The sequence below is a fragment of the Talpa europaea genome (assembly GCF_964194135.1).
Source record: "Talpa europaea genome assembly, chromosome: 11".
NCBI classification, from domain to species: Eukaryota; Metazoa; Chordata; class Mammalia; order Eulipotyphla; family Talpidae; genus Talpa; species Talpa europaea.
The window spans coordinates 100754650-100773010 of NC_140078.1; positions in this window are offsets into that span (position 1 = coordinate 100754650).

Here is an 18361-nt window from a genome sequence, read left to right on the forward strand (position 1 = left end):
TAAATCCCATACATTTTAATATCAGGACATCCCATGTCTCAATGGGTGTTTATTCAGAAGTAACTTTGGGCCTATCAGCAGAACCGGTTCTATAGAGGTCTCCATTTTCCGGGATATCACACGCCTAAGATCTGGCTCCTCTTTCCTGATAGCCTTTCAGATCCAATTCAGAGCTTCATGATGCTGCAGGCTGGTGACTGGGCAGCTGGGCAAGCTCAAAACAGTATTGTTACAATTCTGAGCATGGCATTCAGGTTTAGACTAGTGGGTAGCTCAGACTCCTCAGCCCTGTTCAAGTTTAGTAATAGTCCAATGTCTGTTCTCCAGTCATGTAGGACCATGTTTTGGAAACAGAGTTAGGAGAACAAAGGGTAAGTCTGTGAGCCTCCTGGCACCTTTTCTCAAAATTACTTTCAGCCAGGCTCCTCTTCTTCCTTCAGATGCCTGCTCACCTTCTAGACAGTGCTTTTCCAGGCATGTTTACTTGTTCATCAACCTCATAAACCAACCTAAACTCAGGGCAGGGGCATTTTGAGACATGCAGGCTATTGGTTCTCAGACATGCTAACTGTGTTGGTCTAAAAGACCCCTTCTAGTGGGAAAAGAATTTGATGATAACAGTGAATTAGAAAGGAAAAAACATCAACTCCAAACTACACTGTCATGACATATATGCTGCTCGAACAAAATGATCAAAAACTGAAAAACGGCAATATTTAACATTTAAAAAATAACACATGTAAGAAAGGACTATATTTGAAACTCAAGATACTGTGAAGTCCAAAAAAAAAAATAAATAAACCAAAATAAGTATAAATAAAAATAAGCCAAAAAAATATTCCTCTCGAAAACTGTGGAAATTCCAGCAATCTGCATTGTCCTATGTGCAGCAGGAAATTTGCATCATTGCCAAACTTTCTGAGGCAGCCAAAATTTTCAATAGCTGAAACACTGCACCTTTTTTTTGGTGAATGTAAAATTTTAATTATACTTAATAATTAACAAAGGAAGCTGCCGAGTACTTAGTCATATGTAAAATGAAGGTCTCTGCCCTCACCTGGCATTCACTTCTTGCCCAAGAGAGAACTTGCATGTTTTTCTCTCCTCACAGTTCATCAGTGAGGCTCCAGGGGCCTCCCTGTGCTTGGAAACTGTGTAGTTAAATGAGCAGGACAGCCTCTTTTCTGAGCCTTTTCTTGACTTCTGTTTCTGAACCTGCAATTCTCTTCCAAGTCTTTGAGTAATAATCTGATTTCTACATTAAAATGATCCCTCTGCTGGTGGAAGTGTAATGGAGAAAACCAGTTCAGGGAGTACTTGGCAGCAGGTTCAAAGTCTTAGAGATACGCATCCCTGTTGGCCTGGCAGTTCCACTCCTGAAGAAATAATTATGAATATGAACAAAGGTGCACGTTCAAAGATTTTTTTTGTAGTATGTCTTTTATATTAGGAAATTAAAAAAACCCTAAAGGTGCCAGCAATAGGTGTTCGATGAAACAAATGATGGTATTTTCATCTGATAGAATACCATGTTTCCCTTCTGGGTGATGATAGTGAGAAGACTTACTGACATAGAAAATCATTCACTACATTACTATGTTAATTTTAAAAAGTAAGTCACATAAAGTATATATAATGTAAACCTAACACATAATAGAAAGCGTCTACAGATGTATGTTTATTCATAGAAAATGGCTGGGAGTATACCGAATACTGTGTTCACGGTGATCGTCTTTTTGCAATAGTAAGGACTTTTCTCAAATGCCTACAATAAACATACATTACTTCTGTAATAAGAAAAAATATTTAAATATTCTTGAAATGGAGATCACTTTGGCAGCAGTAGTTAGAAGAATCGGAATGAGGGCGATGAGATAAGAGGTTCCTGCAGTAGTTCAGCAAAAACAATGCAAGCGAGAGCCAAGACGACAGGCTGGTGGACCGAGCAGGGAAAGCAGATTGAAGACTCCTCAGTAGTCCTGTGAGAACGATAAACACACCCCATCCCTTCAAGTCAGTAATAAAATAGATTTTTAAAAGAGTCAACAATAGTCATCCATTTATAGTTTAAGGAACTCAGAACCTGCATGGTGGTCGGGATTTGGTTTCTGGCTAAGTTAATGGTGGGCCCGTTGGCCAAGAAAGAGAGTATGAGAGGACTGGATCGCGGAAGGAGGGAATTAATTCGGTTTTGGACAAAGGAAGCTCGAGGGCTTATGGGCCGTGCCCCGAGCTGGAGTCTGTCTGGTCTTGTCAGTAAATACAGACTGAGACACCATCATGGCCCAGACCAGGGCGGTGGCTCAGGTTGCCTACGGCCAGCCCAGGGAGCCAGGGGCTAGGCAGGGACCCCGGGAGCAGCAGCCCCTCTGGGCAGGGGGAGGAGGAGGTCCCTGAGAAGGTGGAGGAGTGAGAGCCCGCTCGCTCATGATGGGCTGACCCAGGTCCACAGCTGGCAGGAGCGCCCAGCTGAGCAGGTTCGAGCGGCCTTCCTCTCAGTTCACTGCCAAACCTGGCAGCGCGCGGCTCCGCAGGCGCAGGAGCTGCGAGGGGAAGAGAGTGAGCGGACCCTGGAGTTTCTTCTGCTCCTCACGGAGCCCTGGCCGATGTCCAGGGTCCAGCGCTGGACCTGCCAGTCCCTGCTGGCCGCAGGCACCTCGCCGTGCGCCCTCTCTTCTCCTGGCCTCTTTGCACCGGCCTCCGCAAGGCATGCCGTGCTGGGTGCTCCGAAAGCCGCCAGAGGGGCTCAGAGGAAACAGGAAGTCAAGGAGGAGAGAATTTCAAGGAAGGAATGAACAATATCAGATGACAGGTCACATAATGTCAGTGCCGAGGAGTCGCCACCACAGCCGGCAGGTTAGGCTGGATGCTGTCCGTCCAGGGGATGCCCAGGCAAGGTGCCCCCGGAAGCCACTGGCATTCTCAGGAAATCCCGTCAAAATCCTTAGTTTAGTTCTTCCTGACTTTTAACTTAGCCTTCAGCAGAAGCTGCTACCGTCAGCAAAGGGTAAATAAAGCTTGTTCTTAGACTCTCAAGAGGTTTGTCACAGGTCACAGGGGCCCTCGAGTGTGGCTCTGTGGATGTAAGGAGGCTTGGTTTTGGCTCACGAACTGGTGGGTACAAGCGTGACATTTATAGCCATATTCCTGGCCCTGATTACGAGTCCGGTCTGTTTTCCTAGGAGACTACTCGCAAGTGATCCTTTCAGACTGGTGTGTGGGCGGGGCAGGGTTTCCACACATGGCCAGAGCCACAGCCCTTCTGCGTGGAGCCAGTGCATCTGTGGTCTCTCGCTGTCCTCACTTTCCTTGTGTCGTCACCAGCCTCCCCTGGCCATGGATTGCCAAGCTGCCCTGATGTCAGCCAGGGAGTCGCCAGCCCCCTGTTGGCGCCCATGCTGCCTGCTGCCGATCTCTCCTACTGACAGCATCTGCCTCTCACCCCCAATCCCTAGCGCCTGTGTCCTTGCAGGTCCTTACGTAGATGAGAAACGTGTTCCTCCTCCTGAGCAGAGCTCTGGGATCCTAGTGACACTTCTCTTCTTTATGCTCCAGGGAGTGTGGGTTCTAGCACAGAATTACAATTCCCAGGTTTCTGAAGCAAGGTGCGTCATGGCCAACAGTTCTCAGACTCTTCTGGAAGGGATGAGGTAGCTCCATTCTCGGATGTTGGGCCATCTCCTTTGGGCCCCAAGCTAAAGCATGTAAACATCCCTGTCGTTTCACATCTGTTGTTGATGATTCGGTTTTCTATCTGCTTTGCTCTGAAGCGCGAGGGGAGAGAAGACAGAGGGAAGTCATGAGCTCTTGCGAGGAATAGTGCCAGATACGAATCTATAAATAAAATAGATTGAGCTGGTGAGAATGTGGTGGAGATGCAGATGTGAAGGCAGGGCTTATCACACGGGCAGGATCTCCCCAAAAGTGAGGGCTCAGCGTTCCTGGGGTGTTTGTGTTTGGCTCTTTACCTCCCATCAGCACAATTGGGTTCCTGAACTGCTTATGCCTCATGCCCTGTTGAGTGTGTTTTCATTGTTGCCTCGGAAAGAGCCCTCAGGATCATTCATATAACTCACGCGGCTGTCCTCCCCCTGCCTGGCAGGATCTTGTCTCACGGGCTCCTCTTTCACTGGGGTGTGAAGAGAGTTATGCTCATTGATAAGAGCAAGCGAGAGGGTCTGTAAGTCTTCATGCATAAGCTCTTAGGGGGTCTGGAAGCTGGGCCTGCCCTGCTCTTTGGGCTTTGTCTGTAATGAGGTTGCAAATGAACAGCCCCTGGATCAGAATAAAATTTGTTTTATTTGGTCCTTTTAGGGTTTGGGGTTTGTTGCCAACATTTAAAAATTGGGATATTTCCATATCCAGGCTTGCTATTTCTCTTTGAAACAGGAAGGTCTGAGGGCACTGGGCCTGTTTGCCCTCCTGGAAACAGTTGGCCGATGACTAGGGGAGCTCTGCCCTTTAATGGAGATGAGCTCGCCAGGTGGCTGCAGACCCCACCTGCACACACTGATGTAGGTCACCGTAGTGTCACTGGGAATTAATCAGACTGTAATATAGTCAAGAAAGCATTTATTCGAGCATAGGGATCATTCCAGAATCTGGATCTACAACTGAGGGGTAATTCTGAGTTTCGTTTCACCGGGTGCAGGGAAAGGAACTTTTCAAGGGAAGTGGTCTGAGCTTGGGTTGCCTTTGAAACTTTTTGGTTAGTTCTTAAGTAGCTTGTCTCTTTTTGATTGGTTGACAAGGGTTCAGACAGAGGCTGAAGTATGAGATCAGTTTCTTTCCTGGTTCTTGACCAACAGGGAACTGCTGGGTTCGGCCGCCTCTAGACTCACCATGGCAGTTTCAGACCCGATGATCTGTTGATTTCCAGTCAGCTCCACAACAGGCACCTGAGCCTGTGTCTTCTGCTCTGTGGGAAGGATGTGCAGGGGAGGAAAACCCTTTTCCTGCTACCCTTCTAGTGCACTCACTGGGTTCATGAATGAGCTTATGAAAGACAGAATAACACGAGAAAAATAGCTTTAACCACATATTTATGTAGGGGAGGTTCACAGAGAAAAGAGAGTGTCCTGAGGACTGAGGCTCATGTACCTCTAGACAAGACAACGGAAAGGGGTTTGGGGCTCTAGGTAGAGGAGGCAAGGTGTGGGGTGGGGAGGGAAGGAGCAGTGAGTGTGGTGTGGCTTGTTGGGGTGTTTTGTTATGGAGACATGGGCCTCTCAGGTGATAAAAATTGCCTCTTCCTGGTACAGAGACTCTTTTATAAATGGAAATTTCCTTTGTAAGTGTAATTTTATTTTATAAAAAGGGAAACTTAAACACTATTTTTAGGCAGCTAATGGGAGGGTAAGGAGCTTTTCCTGTGTCTGCTGGTTCTCAATTGCCTTTAGTTCAAAATTAATCCATGTGTCAAAGAGGTGCATATTGGGAAGATATGCCCCAGTCCCTTTCTGAAGGAAAATAGCACTTATTTAGTGTCCTCTGAGCATGAACCACTGTACCTTGCAACTTGTACATATGACCTCATTTGATTTTCCTAAACACCTGGTAGGATTTGGGCTCCATGTTATTATTCACGATAACCAAGACAGGGTTTAATGCCCACCAGCAGACTACTAGATAAAGAAATTGTGGTATATGTACTGAATGGAATACTACTCAGCTCCTAAAAATGATGAAATAATGTCTCTTGGGAGAAAGTGAATGGGTCTTAATGAGATTTATGTTGAGTGAAATACGTCAGAAAGTGAAAGACTATTATTGGATGGTTTCAGACTCAGACTCTTTAACAGAGAGTCTTAGATTCTGAACAATATAGTGGTTATGAAACCAGGTAAAACCAGGGACCCCAAACTGTTAAGCAGTCCATCCTAAGAATTCAACTACCCACAGGCATAAAGGCAAATAAAGCAGACTCTTAGTGTGCACAAATATCTTTAATTGGTGAGAAGTTCAAAGGGCCTAGAGAGAGAGTGAGAAAGAGAAAAGTAAGGATTTCAAATATCAGATTTGTGGGTCTTCCTGGTGGCACAGGGGGTTAGTCTCTGCTCTATGAAGCTATTGGCAGCCACTGCAGCATGAGTTCGATCCCTAGCCAGGGAGCTGACCCACATGGCGCAGCAGACCTCTCCTGCTTCCCCGCTGCTCCCCTCAGCAGTGTATTTTGGTCAATCTGCCTGTTCTGTTCCCCATTCTGTCTCTGGTGAATCCTCTCACCCCTCCGCACCTCTGGCCTGTACCCCAGCTCTGGTATGCATAAATAAAATAAATCTTAAACAAAAAAATAACAGATTTGTGATAAAGCTCTGAAATCACCCATTCCCTCATGGGCAAATGTCCAGCCATACAGGCTGGGCCCAGAGCGATGTGGCTGACACCTGGAAGCTGGCCAAAAGTCCAAGGTAGTCCAAGGCAGGGAACCACAAGCAAGGGTTTAGGCAGATCCCAGAGAGCTGGGGTGAAGGAGAGACCCGAAACTCCAAATGTACCGTGTAATTCAACATGAGGTGAAGATGACTGCCACCATCATCCTTGAGGAGCTCTCCTGCCAAAGTGACCACACGTGCCTCCCTTTCCTCTTGTTCTGCCTCAACATACAGCTTTGTCTTGCTCCTTCTTCCCAGCAGCCTCCTGCTGGAAGTCTAGTTTGTGACATGCTGGGAGTTGTAATCCAGGGTGGCTGGGCTTGGCAGCATGGATGTGGTGATGGGTAATATGGCCCCTGTTCTTGCAGCAAGGGCAATGCCCCTTCCCTTGTAACAGCTGCCAGAGGGTATGCTGGGGGGAGGGAAGAGCAATAGAGGAGGGGATAGGGTATTTGCCCTGGAGCTTGGGTAAAGGGTGAGCGAGGCATGCACACATATGGGGGTGTGTAGTGGTACTCCCCAAATTATATAGTCATGTCAGTGACTGCCAAATCAATAAAATTTGAGAAGGGAAAAATCCTCTAAGAACGGAATAAAAAGATTTGGGCTCCAGTGCTACAGAGACCATATGGGACCTTTGTTGGGACTCAGGACAGACCCCTAATATGGCACACGGGCATCCTGAATATCACGAACAGGAAAGCTTGAGAATATGAGAGAAGCAGGAGGGTCACTCTGGCTTCCCTCTTGCCCTTCTCCATGACATAGTTCGTAACATCTTCACGGCACCCAGAGGAAAGAGGCTTCCTTATTGCTGCAGACAAAGGGGCCCACGAAGACTCCTAATGACAGTCCTTGGTAGTGTCCCCCAGTTTACTCCTGTTGACTGAGATAATCACTGCTGTAAAGTGAACTCAAATTTTAGTAGAAGACAAATTTGTTATAGATGATACACAGATCCAACCCAAGAACTCAGTGCGGGAGACCAACACCAGATTTCTCTCCCTCATGACCATCATCATCATCACCACCATCATCATCACCACCATCATCATCACCATTATTTAACCAGCGTCATCACCATCATCGTATATATCAGATTTCTCTGAGAGGAAGTTCCCATCCCAGGACAGCTGGCACTTTTGGGTCTCAGTTTATGCAGGTAATTTGTATGTACAGAGGAATACATTGTTTTTTCTCATGGGCAGCCAATATAAACAGACAGTTCATCAAAGAGGATTTATCCAGAGGGCGGACAGACATGTGAAAAATGTTCTTCATCACTCCCAATAAAGAAATGTACACTCATGGGAATGGAACTTACTAAGAAGCCCTCCAACAGCAGGTGCTGGAGGGGATGCAGGGAAAGAGGACCCTGACTACGCTGTCGGCGGCAATGTAAGCGGCTGTGACCAGCATGGAAGGCAACTCGGGTGTACTCGAAAATACAGAAAACGGAAATGCCGTTGACGCAGCAATACCGTTCTTGGTCGACTGTCCAAACAACGTGAAAACATCCATGTGTCATGTGCGCACAGCACGTGCACACATCAGGGCATGTATTCCTCAGTGTTCACAGCAGCTTTGCTAGAACAGCCGGGGCATGGGAGCAGCCTCACTGTCCTCAGTTAGAGGGTTGCATCAAGAAGGTGTAGAATATCCACGCAATGGAATGCTCTCCGGCCATAGGAAAAGATGAAACGTAGCCATTATCAACAGAGTGATGGGCGTTTGAGGGAATTATGTGTGGTGGAGGAGTGAGAATAGTAACAACAAATACAGAAGAGTTCCACAGGAGATGATTCAATGCAAAATTGTTTCAAAAGCTCATAGACATCAGGCGATCCCACAAAGGCACTGAGGTTAAGAGGAAGGGGGGTCGGGAAAGGGGCAGGGAAGTCTAAGGGGTGGTGGTGTTTGGGGTGGGGAGAATAATCAATAAGACTGTAAGAACAAGCCTGGTGAAAAGGAATCTGAGCCAGGACTTGGGGGAGAGGGCCTGGCCTTTAACCCTTGGGGTAAATAAGTGAAGTTACAAACTATCTAGAAAGCAATTAAATAAGAATGCATTGTTTTAGCATGGAGAGAAGGCCTCCAGCTAATTCCTAGCATTATCTTTTTTTTAAAAAAGATTTATTTATTTATGCATACAAGAACTGGGGTGTAGACCAGAGGTGCAGAGGGTGAGAGGATTCACCAGAGACAGAGTGGGGAGCAGAACAGGCAGACTGATGAAATACACTGCTGAGGGGAGCAGCAGGCAAGGCAGGAGGCCATGTGGGTAGCTCCCTGGCTGGCCCGGGATCAAACTCGTACTTCATAGTGCCGTGCTCAACCCCCTGTGCCACCAGGGAGGCCGCTAACTCCTAACATTTTTTTTTTTTAAAGATTTATTTTTATTTATTTATTACACAAGCACTGGGTACAATCAGAAGCACAGGAGGGTGAGAGAATTCACAAGAGCCAGAGCGGGGAGCAGAGCAGGCAGAAGGACCGAGGTACACTGCTGAGGGGAGCAGCGGGCGGCAGGAGAGGTCTGCGCACCATGTGGGACCCTCCTCCGGTGGCCGGGGAGCAGCCGGGAATCAAACCGGCGCCGCAGAGGCTGCGGGCAGCTTCGCAACCCGGTGCTCAACCGCTGCGCCACCGGGGAAGCCCAAACTCCTAACATTTTCAATTAACTAAGGGAGGTTACTTTCTCTAACAGTTACTTCATCCGTGAGGGACAAACACTAGTCATAACCTCAGACCATCCCTCGATCTCACAGAGCTAATTCAGCCAGAGCTGTCTCAGCTTCGGAGGTTGGTTTTGAGTCCCTTATCCTAAAGCTGCCCGGGCAGACCTGAGGGTGCCGCCAGGCTGTTTTCTCCCATTCTGAAACTCGCACATGCGACAGGCGCTCAGGCTTTCTTTGGCTATTCCTTTGTTTCCTGGCCCAGAGTTCTTCACAACGAACAAAATCATTGTTCTGCTGACTCCAGCCTTTTGAAGTGGCCCTGGCAGGGTGGAGGTTGGCATTTTTCTGCAGAGCAAAAAGGAAATGGAGACTTTCCTTTTGTTAGTCCACTCTGCACTTACCCACACTCACTTCTGGCATTCCTCCACGACTGTCCACTCCTCATCAGGCCTGACATACACACCCTCGGGCCCGCCGCTTTGGGGCTGCCTGTCTTCTGGGGAGCTCCTCTGTCACATAAAACTTAGATTAAATAAGTGTGTCGCCTTTTCGCCTGTTAACCTGTCTTTGTCAGTTTAACTTTCGCACCTGGTCAGCCACTCTCCAAGGGCCAAGGAAGCCCTTTTCCTCTCCTGCACCTGCTTCTCTGTCCACGGGGATTGTGCCCAGAGCTTAGTATGGTGAAGCCACATGGCAGGAGTGCAGAAGTGTGGAGTGCGCACATGAGGCACAGCAAACGAATGAGGCACTTTTATTCTGTTTTTATGGAGGAGCAAGTCCACGGCCCTGACTAATTAAGTAAGTGGCCCAATCATACAGCCCACGGGGGTGATGCCTGGCGTTCAGGTGTGGGGCTGTGTGGCTCCAGAGTGTGAAGGCAAAGGGAAGACCTTGGGTCATTTTAGGGTGACATACATGGTAGGCATCTTGTAAGCACTGCTGACTTGCTTGACTGTTCAAACATATTTTCGTGAGTATAAGCACTCAAAAGATTGCACTCTTGGGTTTTGAGCATGTGAAATCTGTTTGAAACCTCTTGGTGTCTGGGGCTTTCGGATTTCCTAATTCGGAGGCTCTGTACTAAGTAGGCGGTGCCAGTGCCATTGACCTGTACAGGAGACCAGAATGTTCCTGTTCACAGCTGACCTGTGCTCCAAAATGTGTGAAATTCCAAAGGTAACTCTCCCTGCACGTCTAAAGAGCTTCCGCTGGGGTTTTACCCTTCAACTACCTGTTGGGGCTTGATTGCCACCCCAGAGCCCAGAGTTGTGCTCTGGAATGAATGTGATTTAATACTTCTTTGTGCAGTGCATCAAGAGGGCCTAAGGCTGATTTAGGGAGCAGGCCTCTCAGAACAAAGCCCCTGTCAAAAAGGAAAGATTGGCCTGGCTGAGGGAGATGGGGAAACGGTGGAAGAGCGTACGCTTGTGGCTTAGTTTCCAACTCTGTTCTGATGGTTCCCAAGTTAATCTATCATTTTGAGATCTCTCATGCACGCCTCAGAATTCCAGAAGAGCTGCATGCTTCTTACAGACCTCTGTCTCCCATGACTCTAAGCAAAACTACAAAAAATGAAACTACTGTATCTTTTCCCCAGAAGCCAGTCTTTCCTTCCAATTTTTCTGGCAGCAGCCATGTGTTCTTTCACATACTAAGCTCCAACTTTTCAAGTTCCCTACTACTATTTTCTATTCAGAATTTACATGTGCGGGAACTTTTCCACAAAATGTTTCATATCCTTCCTCTTCTTCACCCCACCATTCCCACCCACATGCAAGACTATCACCTGGGACCTTGACGGCTAGAGAGCCTCCTCAGATTCACTCTGCTTCTAGACTCTTTCATCCCTGCACACCACTGCCAGAGTTATCTTCCTAAAATCCTGTTTCCGGGCCTCCCTGGTACGCAGGGGTTAAAGACAGAGCTCTCAGAGCTATCAAGTTATCTGCAGCCACTGAGCACGAGTTCAATACCTGGCCAGGGAGCTACCCACAGGGTGCAGCAGACCTCTCCTGTCTCCCTGCTGCTACCCTCAGCAGTGTGTCTCAGTAGATCTGCCTGTTCTGCTCCCCACTCTCTCTCTGATGAGTCCTCTCACCATCCCACACCTCTGGCCTACACCCTGGTTCTTGTATGCATAAATAAATAAATCTTTCAAAAAATAAAACCATGTTTCCCCTTCCCAGGCCCCCAGCCTGTACTACCTTCGCAGGCTTGGAGAGGCTTTTCCTTAAGTGAGTTACGTGAAAATTTAATTTAAATGCATGGGAAATTAATTGGTGTTAAGTTAAAAACAGATTCTGTGATCAAATGCCAGGGAAATGCTAACTTGGCAAAATTATTCCTGTAGGATGATTCCTAGCGTTGACAGATTAATACACCTTATTATGAAGTGTTTTCTTTTTTTTTTTATATTTAAGTGTAGTACTTTATTCCATAGTCAGCATTCTTTTTTTTTTATTTTTATATTCCCCATACAATTGCAACCCCGATTTTGACCTAAATCCCTCCTTCCCACCCCCGCAAGAGTGTCTCTGGTTCATAGTTGTTTGTTGATTTTGATTTTTTTCTTTCTTATAGTTATTCTTTTTCCTGGTCCATATTTAGGTTTTCTGGATTCCTGCAATGAGTGAGACCTTCCGGTATTTTTCTTTTTCTTTCTAACTTATTTCGCTGAGCATGATCCCTTCCAGCGCCATCCATGTTGCTGCAAACTGCATGTGTTTATCTTTTTTGATTGCTGAGTAATATTCCATGGTGTATATGGACCACATCTTCTTGATCCAGTCATCTATTTTGGGGCCTTTTGGGTTGTTTCCATAGCTTAGCTATTGTAAATTGTGCTGCAATAAACATAGGGGTGCAGGTGCCCTTTGGAATTAATGTTTCTGTGACCTTTGGGTAAATACCTAGGAGTGGAATTGTTGGATTATATGGAAGCTCTATGTTTAGTAGGTCCAGAAATCTCCACACAGCTCTCCATAGTGGTTGGACCAGTTTGCACTCCCACCAGCAGTGCAGGAGAGTTCCTTTCTCTCCACATCCTTATGAAGTATTTTGTAAGACTCAGACTCTATTTTTGATGGGATATTCCTCATTGGTCTGATCCTCAGGGACCACGTTTTGGAAACTGTGGTCCACAGATTTATGTTACTAGTTCCTGTGATGGATAATTTTGCATGTCAACTTGACTGGGCCGTGGGGTACCCAGATATTGGACCAGACATTATTCTGAATGTTTCTGTGAGGCAATATGTGATGAAATTAATGTTTCAATTGGTAGACTGGGTAGAGCAGTTTCCCCTCCTTAATGTGGGTGGGCCTCATCTAATCAGTTGATCAAAAAGTGGGTCAGAAAGACTCATCCTTCTGCAAGCAAGAATGCCTCTTGCCTGGCTGCCTTTGAACTGGGACATCAACTTTTTCCTGACATCAGACTTAAGCTGAAACACCAGCTCTGGAGCCTGCCAGCATTTTTCTAGAACTGCAACGTCAGTTCTCCTGGGTTTCCAACTTGCAGGCTTAGTCTGCAGATCTCGGCAAGTGTGTCTCCAAACTGTGTGAGCCAATTCCATGTAAGTGGCTCTTTTTATAAGCTCTCTCATATACCTGTGCCGCTCTACCTGCATCTGTACCTATGTATCTCCCGCTGGTTCCCTTTCTCCGGAGACCCCTGACTAATACATTCCTACCTGCTTCTGCAAGGCTGTTTAAAATCAGACTCTTTTCTGCCTGTTTGAGTTTATCTACTTCTATTTCCCAGCACATACCTGCTGCTTCAGGTAAGTTTACCCATGATTTTTAATTAATGTTAATTTCTTGCAAAATTAACCTCTGACCTTTTCCAAACTGTTTCTCTTGCTTGTTCACCCATGACCCTCCCTTTTCCTATATGTTTACATTCTACCCATCTTTCTCTCCGCCTCCTTCCCTTCTTCCCTTTCTGTTAAATACACATTCCAAAGAGAAGTCCTAAAAAGCATTGAATTGCATTTGTTCTGAGCATTGTGCTCTGCAGAAGTGACTGGAATGCGAAGCAGCTGGAGTGTCAAGGAAGGAGGACTTGGAGGAAGTTCCCCTTATAAGAGAGTAGATAACAATTAAGCCTCTCTCCCTGTCTTCCCCAGGGCTTTCCCCCAGGGACATTTCCAGCTCCCTTTTCTCGGTTTCCTTGTTTTTCCGGGCCTGAGGGATTCCCACGGTCATAAAGCAGAGTCACTCGCATTTGGAGTCCTGAGAACCTTGCTGCCCCTGAGGCCATTTAAGTCAGATGCCCTGGGGTGGACCTGGTGTCTGCGTCCTGTCAAGCTTTCCACGTGACTCCGGGCACAGCAGGCTTGGAGAACTAGTGTGGCGTCTTCCTGATCACAAGGCACGGAGCTCACACAGCCTGGCTTCGTGTGATCTGTCTGATTAAAAATGGAAGCCTGTGGCTTGCCTGGTGATGCCCAGGGGATTGCCCTGGCCTAGCTCCCTTCTCCCAGAGAGGGAGGGCCAGTGTTGGTCCCGCGCGCGCCAGCGCCACCTGCAGGCTTGTCGGAGCAGACTGCTGGGCCCACCCCAGGGTGGGACTCAGTGGTGGTGGGGTGGCGTCCACGCATCTGCACGCACAACGCATTCTCAAGTGATGCCGAGGCTGGTAGCGGACGCACCTTGAGAACTGCCAACCCAGAGGACCTGGACTGAGGGAGCCCCAGCAGCTTTGGACCCTTGGGAGAGCCTAAGAGTGGACAGGGAAGTAAAAGACCCGCTGGAAACATCACTTCACCTGGAGCTTAGCAGTTAGTAGCCCAGACCCCAAATCCAGCCCATAGACGTGTTCTGTAGGTCACACGGCGCTTTCCATAAAGCAAAGTACTATTTAAAAAACCAGTAACTTACCCAATACACATTTACCTGCACACACACACATGCACACACACACACACGCGCACACACAGACAAATCTTGATTTTTCAAGAAGTGCGTTGGCAGAAAGGAGCAGATGTTCCCACATGGCACTTGTAGGGTAAGGTAAAAGGTATCAGGCTTTTCTGCCCTCCCGCCATCAGGATAGATGAGGGAACCCTGTGATCCTGAATGAATGCCTGATGGCGGCACCTGGAGTGGGTACACCTGTGCTAAGACTGTGCTTTTAAGGGCAGCGTCACGGGGACGCCAGGAGAAGCCGAGAAGCAGAAGAAGCCGAAAGAGAAGAAGCCCGAAGCAGAAGCAGAGAAGGCTGGAGAGCCCAGATAGAGTGAACACTTGCTGGGGGCTGGGAGGCCTGCCAGCCTCCTGGCCCCCCAGCACCCCTGCCTGCCATATGCCTGGTGAACCCCAATAAAAGACCTGCAAAACCACTGAGGACTCTGACTCCTCCTTTACCCGGTCTGCTGGATCAGAAAACCTGCTCTCTGGTCATTCCTGATTTTACAGCACTGTTTGACATTAACCCAGGAGAGGCGGCCCTGCTGTCCCGTGGAGTGCGCACCCACAAACCTTTCAGGTGAGTGCAGCTGTGTGAGTGAGCTCAGGCAGGATGGCAGAAAAACCACCCAGCAAAACCTTGCAGCAGTGGAAAATGATGTACTGCTCCGGGAAGGGAGGCTCCGTGAGTCCACGGACACTTCATCAGATTGTCCGAGTGAGAATTCGAACCCAGGAAGCAGTCTGGCAGATTTCACTCTGTGAGAACTGTTCCAGCTGCCCCCCAACCCCCGCCCCAAGTTGGAGTTTAGTTTCTATCAGTAGGAAGAGTGAGTCACTGAGGTCAAAAATGTAATTACTCTTGGGGGTGGGGTGGGGTGGGTGGCATTTGGTCCTAAGTTATTTTGACCTAAAGATCTGTGGATGCCCCTATGCGCACAGGAAGGCAGCGCTGGGCTGGTCACTTCATGATTCCTGAAGAGCGCACTGTGGAGAGGCAAAGGCTGGCTACTCATTGTCTTAATCTTATTTAACTGACTCCTTGGAAATTGGGGGAGTGGCAGGGGGGCTGAAAAGCTGGTTTAACCTGCAGGCAGAAGATTTTTGCACAGCTGTTTCACAGAACAGGGCAGACCTGTTAGGATTCCAGGTCTATGCAGATGACTTTGCTTTCTCGACTGCAAGACCAGGTAGGGGGGAGTCCCGGGAAACTGTTCTCAGGACATCTGTGTGATATGATCATGGTACTGTTGTTAGCTTAAGCCTCCAAGCTGCAGGGAGGTTTGTTGGGCAGCAGCAGCTTACTGACACAACAACTGGCAGTGTCCCCAGACACAGCTCATTTGTTACTTCCCAGGCCACTGTAGGCAAGTGACTTTACAGCCTGGGCCTTACCTTTCAGATCACTGCACAGACCTTGCTAGGTCAGCGGGTATTAAGCCTCCATTTTGCAGATGAGCAAACAGGCTTAGATTGCTGAGGGCCACCCTGAGAGTCACACGGGGCGAGCAGGAGGAGAGCCGTCACTTTTCACTTGTTCGATGCTTGTCTCCTTCAAGCTGGGAAATCAACCGTTAGTCTCTCCCGGCCAGAGGACCTGACAGAGACCAAGGCTGTGCCCTCTAAGTTAGCCAGGTGCATTGTCTTTGCGAAGGAGTCTTTATTTGTTGGGAATATTGTCTGCAAGGCGCCTAACGTATGCCCAGAGGGCCTTGAGGAGAGATCTTACTGTGGCTATGAGCTGCTCTGTTTCTCTGGCCTCCTTGACGCCCTGGTCCTCCTTTTCCCTCTCCTCACACCCTAGACTAGATCATTTCAGCTGCCCTCGAAGGTCTGGACACTTTATAGTTTCAGGGATTATAGATTTCCTTTTGCTCTCCAGTCAGTCACGGGACCTGGCCCAAGGTAGGAGCAGAATAAGTGCTGAGTGAATGCAATTGAAATTCAGTCTCACAGTTGCAACATATTGTATTCTCTTTTGCCTCCTATGGCAATCATCCTGCGAAGGGAATGTTATTATTACTGATATTATTATACCCACGTTGAAATGAGGAGACAGAAGCTCAGTATCCTGAGAATTTCTTTCCTGTTGGCCACACTCAAGTGATGTTTGCTGGGCTTCCCATCAAGCAGTGGATTGTTCTTCTTTGCTTTTCTTTTTAATTTCTGCAATGCTTTCCCCTTGGCAGCGGGGCCTGAGCCTTAGGCAGATCTTGATCCCCGGCATGAGAGGTGGCAGGTGGTAGACACTCGGTAATTGTTGGTTGGAATTTAATTTCCACTTCCTGTATGTTAGACGTTATGTCTGTTCCCACTCTGGGGAAACGCTTGTAACTTCCATTGAAAAGTTGCTTATGATCAAGTCTACTTTCGCTCCATCTGAACATTAGCCAAATATACTCTCACTCTTTTATCACAGATCAGATGGGGAAGGCAGGGAGGGGGAGAAAGCGGGGGAGAAAGAGACAGAGACTTGTATCTGTGAGAAAATAAGGGCATGGGAAATGGCAGCGTAACCGGACCCTGTTCTCAGGGAGAATTCCTTCTTTGTGCTAACACCAGCGACATGCGGGCGGTCACGTGAGGAGCAGTTCTCCTCTGAGTATCAGGTAAGACAGAAGAGAGGCTCAAGGAAAGGAGGAATTAGAAGGGGCCCAGTGATTGAAATCAACAAAGAGAAAGGGCCAAGAAATAGGAGACACGGAGAGGAAGGAAAAGGGAGCGAGGACGGCAAAGCGGCCTGCTGCTGCGGAGGAGCCTCGCGATACCATCACCATCTCTTCTCTCCCCGCGAGCCTCTTGCTTCTGAAAAGCATCGTCACCATCGAACCCCATTTTGTTGGTGGTGGAGCTTTTATTGAGCTGCGTTGCTTTATACCAGCGAGACTCAGGACTTCCTTATCGTTTCTGCATTTCTCTTGCCCAAGGATGATAAAAGGCATTTTAAAAAGTAGACCGTGATTTCACTTTAAGAATTTGACCAATCTGCAATAACATTATGGTATTTTGTAAAATGAAAATAACGCTCGGTCAGTCTGTTAAGGGAAATAAGTCAAGAACCTGGTGGCTTCCCCCGTCCTCACGGGCGCGGGCTCCGGCAGGGAAGTACCCGCATGCAGCAATTAGCAGTGGGTCTGCTATTAGCAGTGGGTCCCACGTCATGTTTTAAACTAATATGATTTTCTGGTCTATAGCCATTTCTGTCTGAGTGAAAACGACAGCCCTGGTAATAATTTGTCAGATTCTCCTTGCATAAGTTCCTTTTGCTCATGAGCCTGTCATTATCGAAGAAGCATTTAGTCGTAGGTAAATGACCCTTGCCGTCTGTCTTTAATTGAAACTCAGTCTGCCACAGTTAATATGTTTCATGACTCAATAAATCTTGGGAGAAAAGCCTAATGTGCTGTAAAAGCAAGGGAAAAAATTAATGGGTTTCAGCACACATGTTCCTAAGCAAACAGCTCCTTGCTTTCATGTAGAAAGAACTCTCTGGACGTTTCTTTCTCCCCTAACCTTGATGCCCGTACTGGTATCTGTTCAGTTGTACATAGTTCTATTTTGAGAAGAAACCTTTGGTCTATTTGGAAAGCAGCATGAGATCTATAATCATCACTCCCTGGGCATGGAACTTGGACTTGATCTAAATGTAGGAAAAGAGATACAAGAGGGCTTCATGGCAGCGCTTTTGTCCCAGTGAGCTTCTCAGTATTTCTCTGGCCCAGCGGAGACAGGCACCTGCTTGATTTGAGAGCATCGCTCTGCTTTGTAAATCCAAGTTGTATGGGCTAGGCCATGCTGCAGAACAAATCACCCCACCTCTGACTGGTTTAAACCAATAACATTACATTACCTTTCACTTTTTTTTTTTAAGATTTATTTATTTTTATACAAGAGCTGGGGTATAGGCCAGAGGCGCTGGAGGGTGAGAGAGACAGAGACAGAGTGGGGAGCAGAACAGGCAGACAACTGAAATACACTGCTGAGGGGAGCAGCGGGTGAGGCAGGAGAGATCTGCTGCACCATGTGGGTAGCTCCCTGGCTGGCCGGGAATCGAACCCACACTGCAGAGGCTGCGGACAGCCTCACAGCGCTGCCCTCAACCCGCTGTGCCACCAGGGAGGCCCACTTTTCGCCTTTTTGAAAGGGTTTCCTGGGTTGTTTTTCTGCTGGTTTTGCCTGGGCTCACTCCTGGAGCTACTCTCATCTGAAAGGTTACCTGCGCTCATCTGGGCTAACAGTTAAACAGTTTTACCTGCTGCTCTAGTCCGTCGCCTTACATGGGATTGGCAAATAAAAACACAAGTGCTGTTATTTCCCGTTTCTTTGCTCATGTCAGATTGCTAATTTAATCCCAGCTTCTCTTTCTTGCTTTGCCTGATGCAGCTTTCTCCAGACAACTCT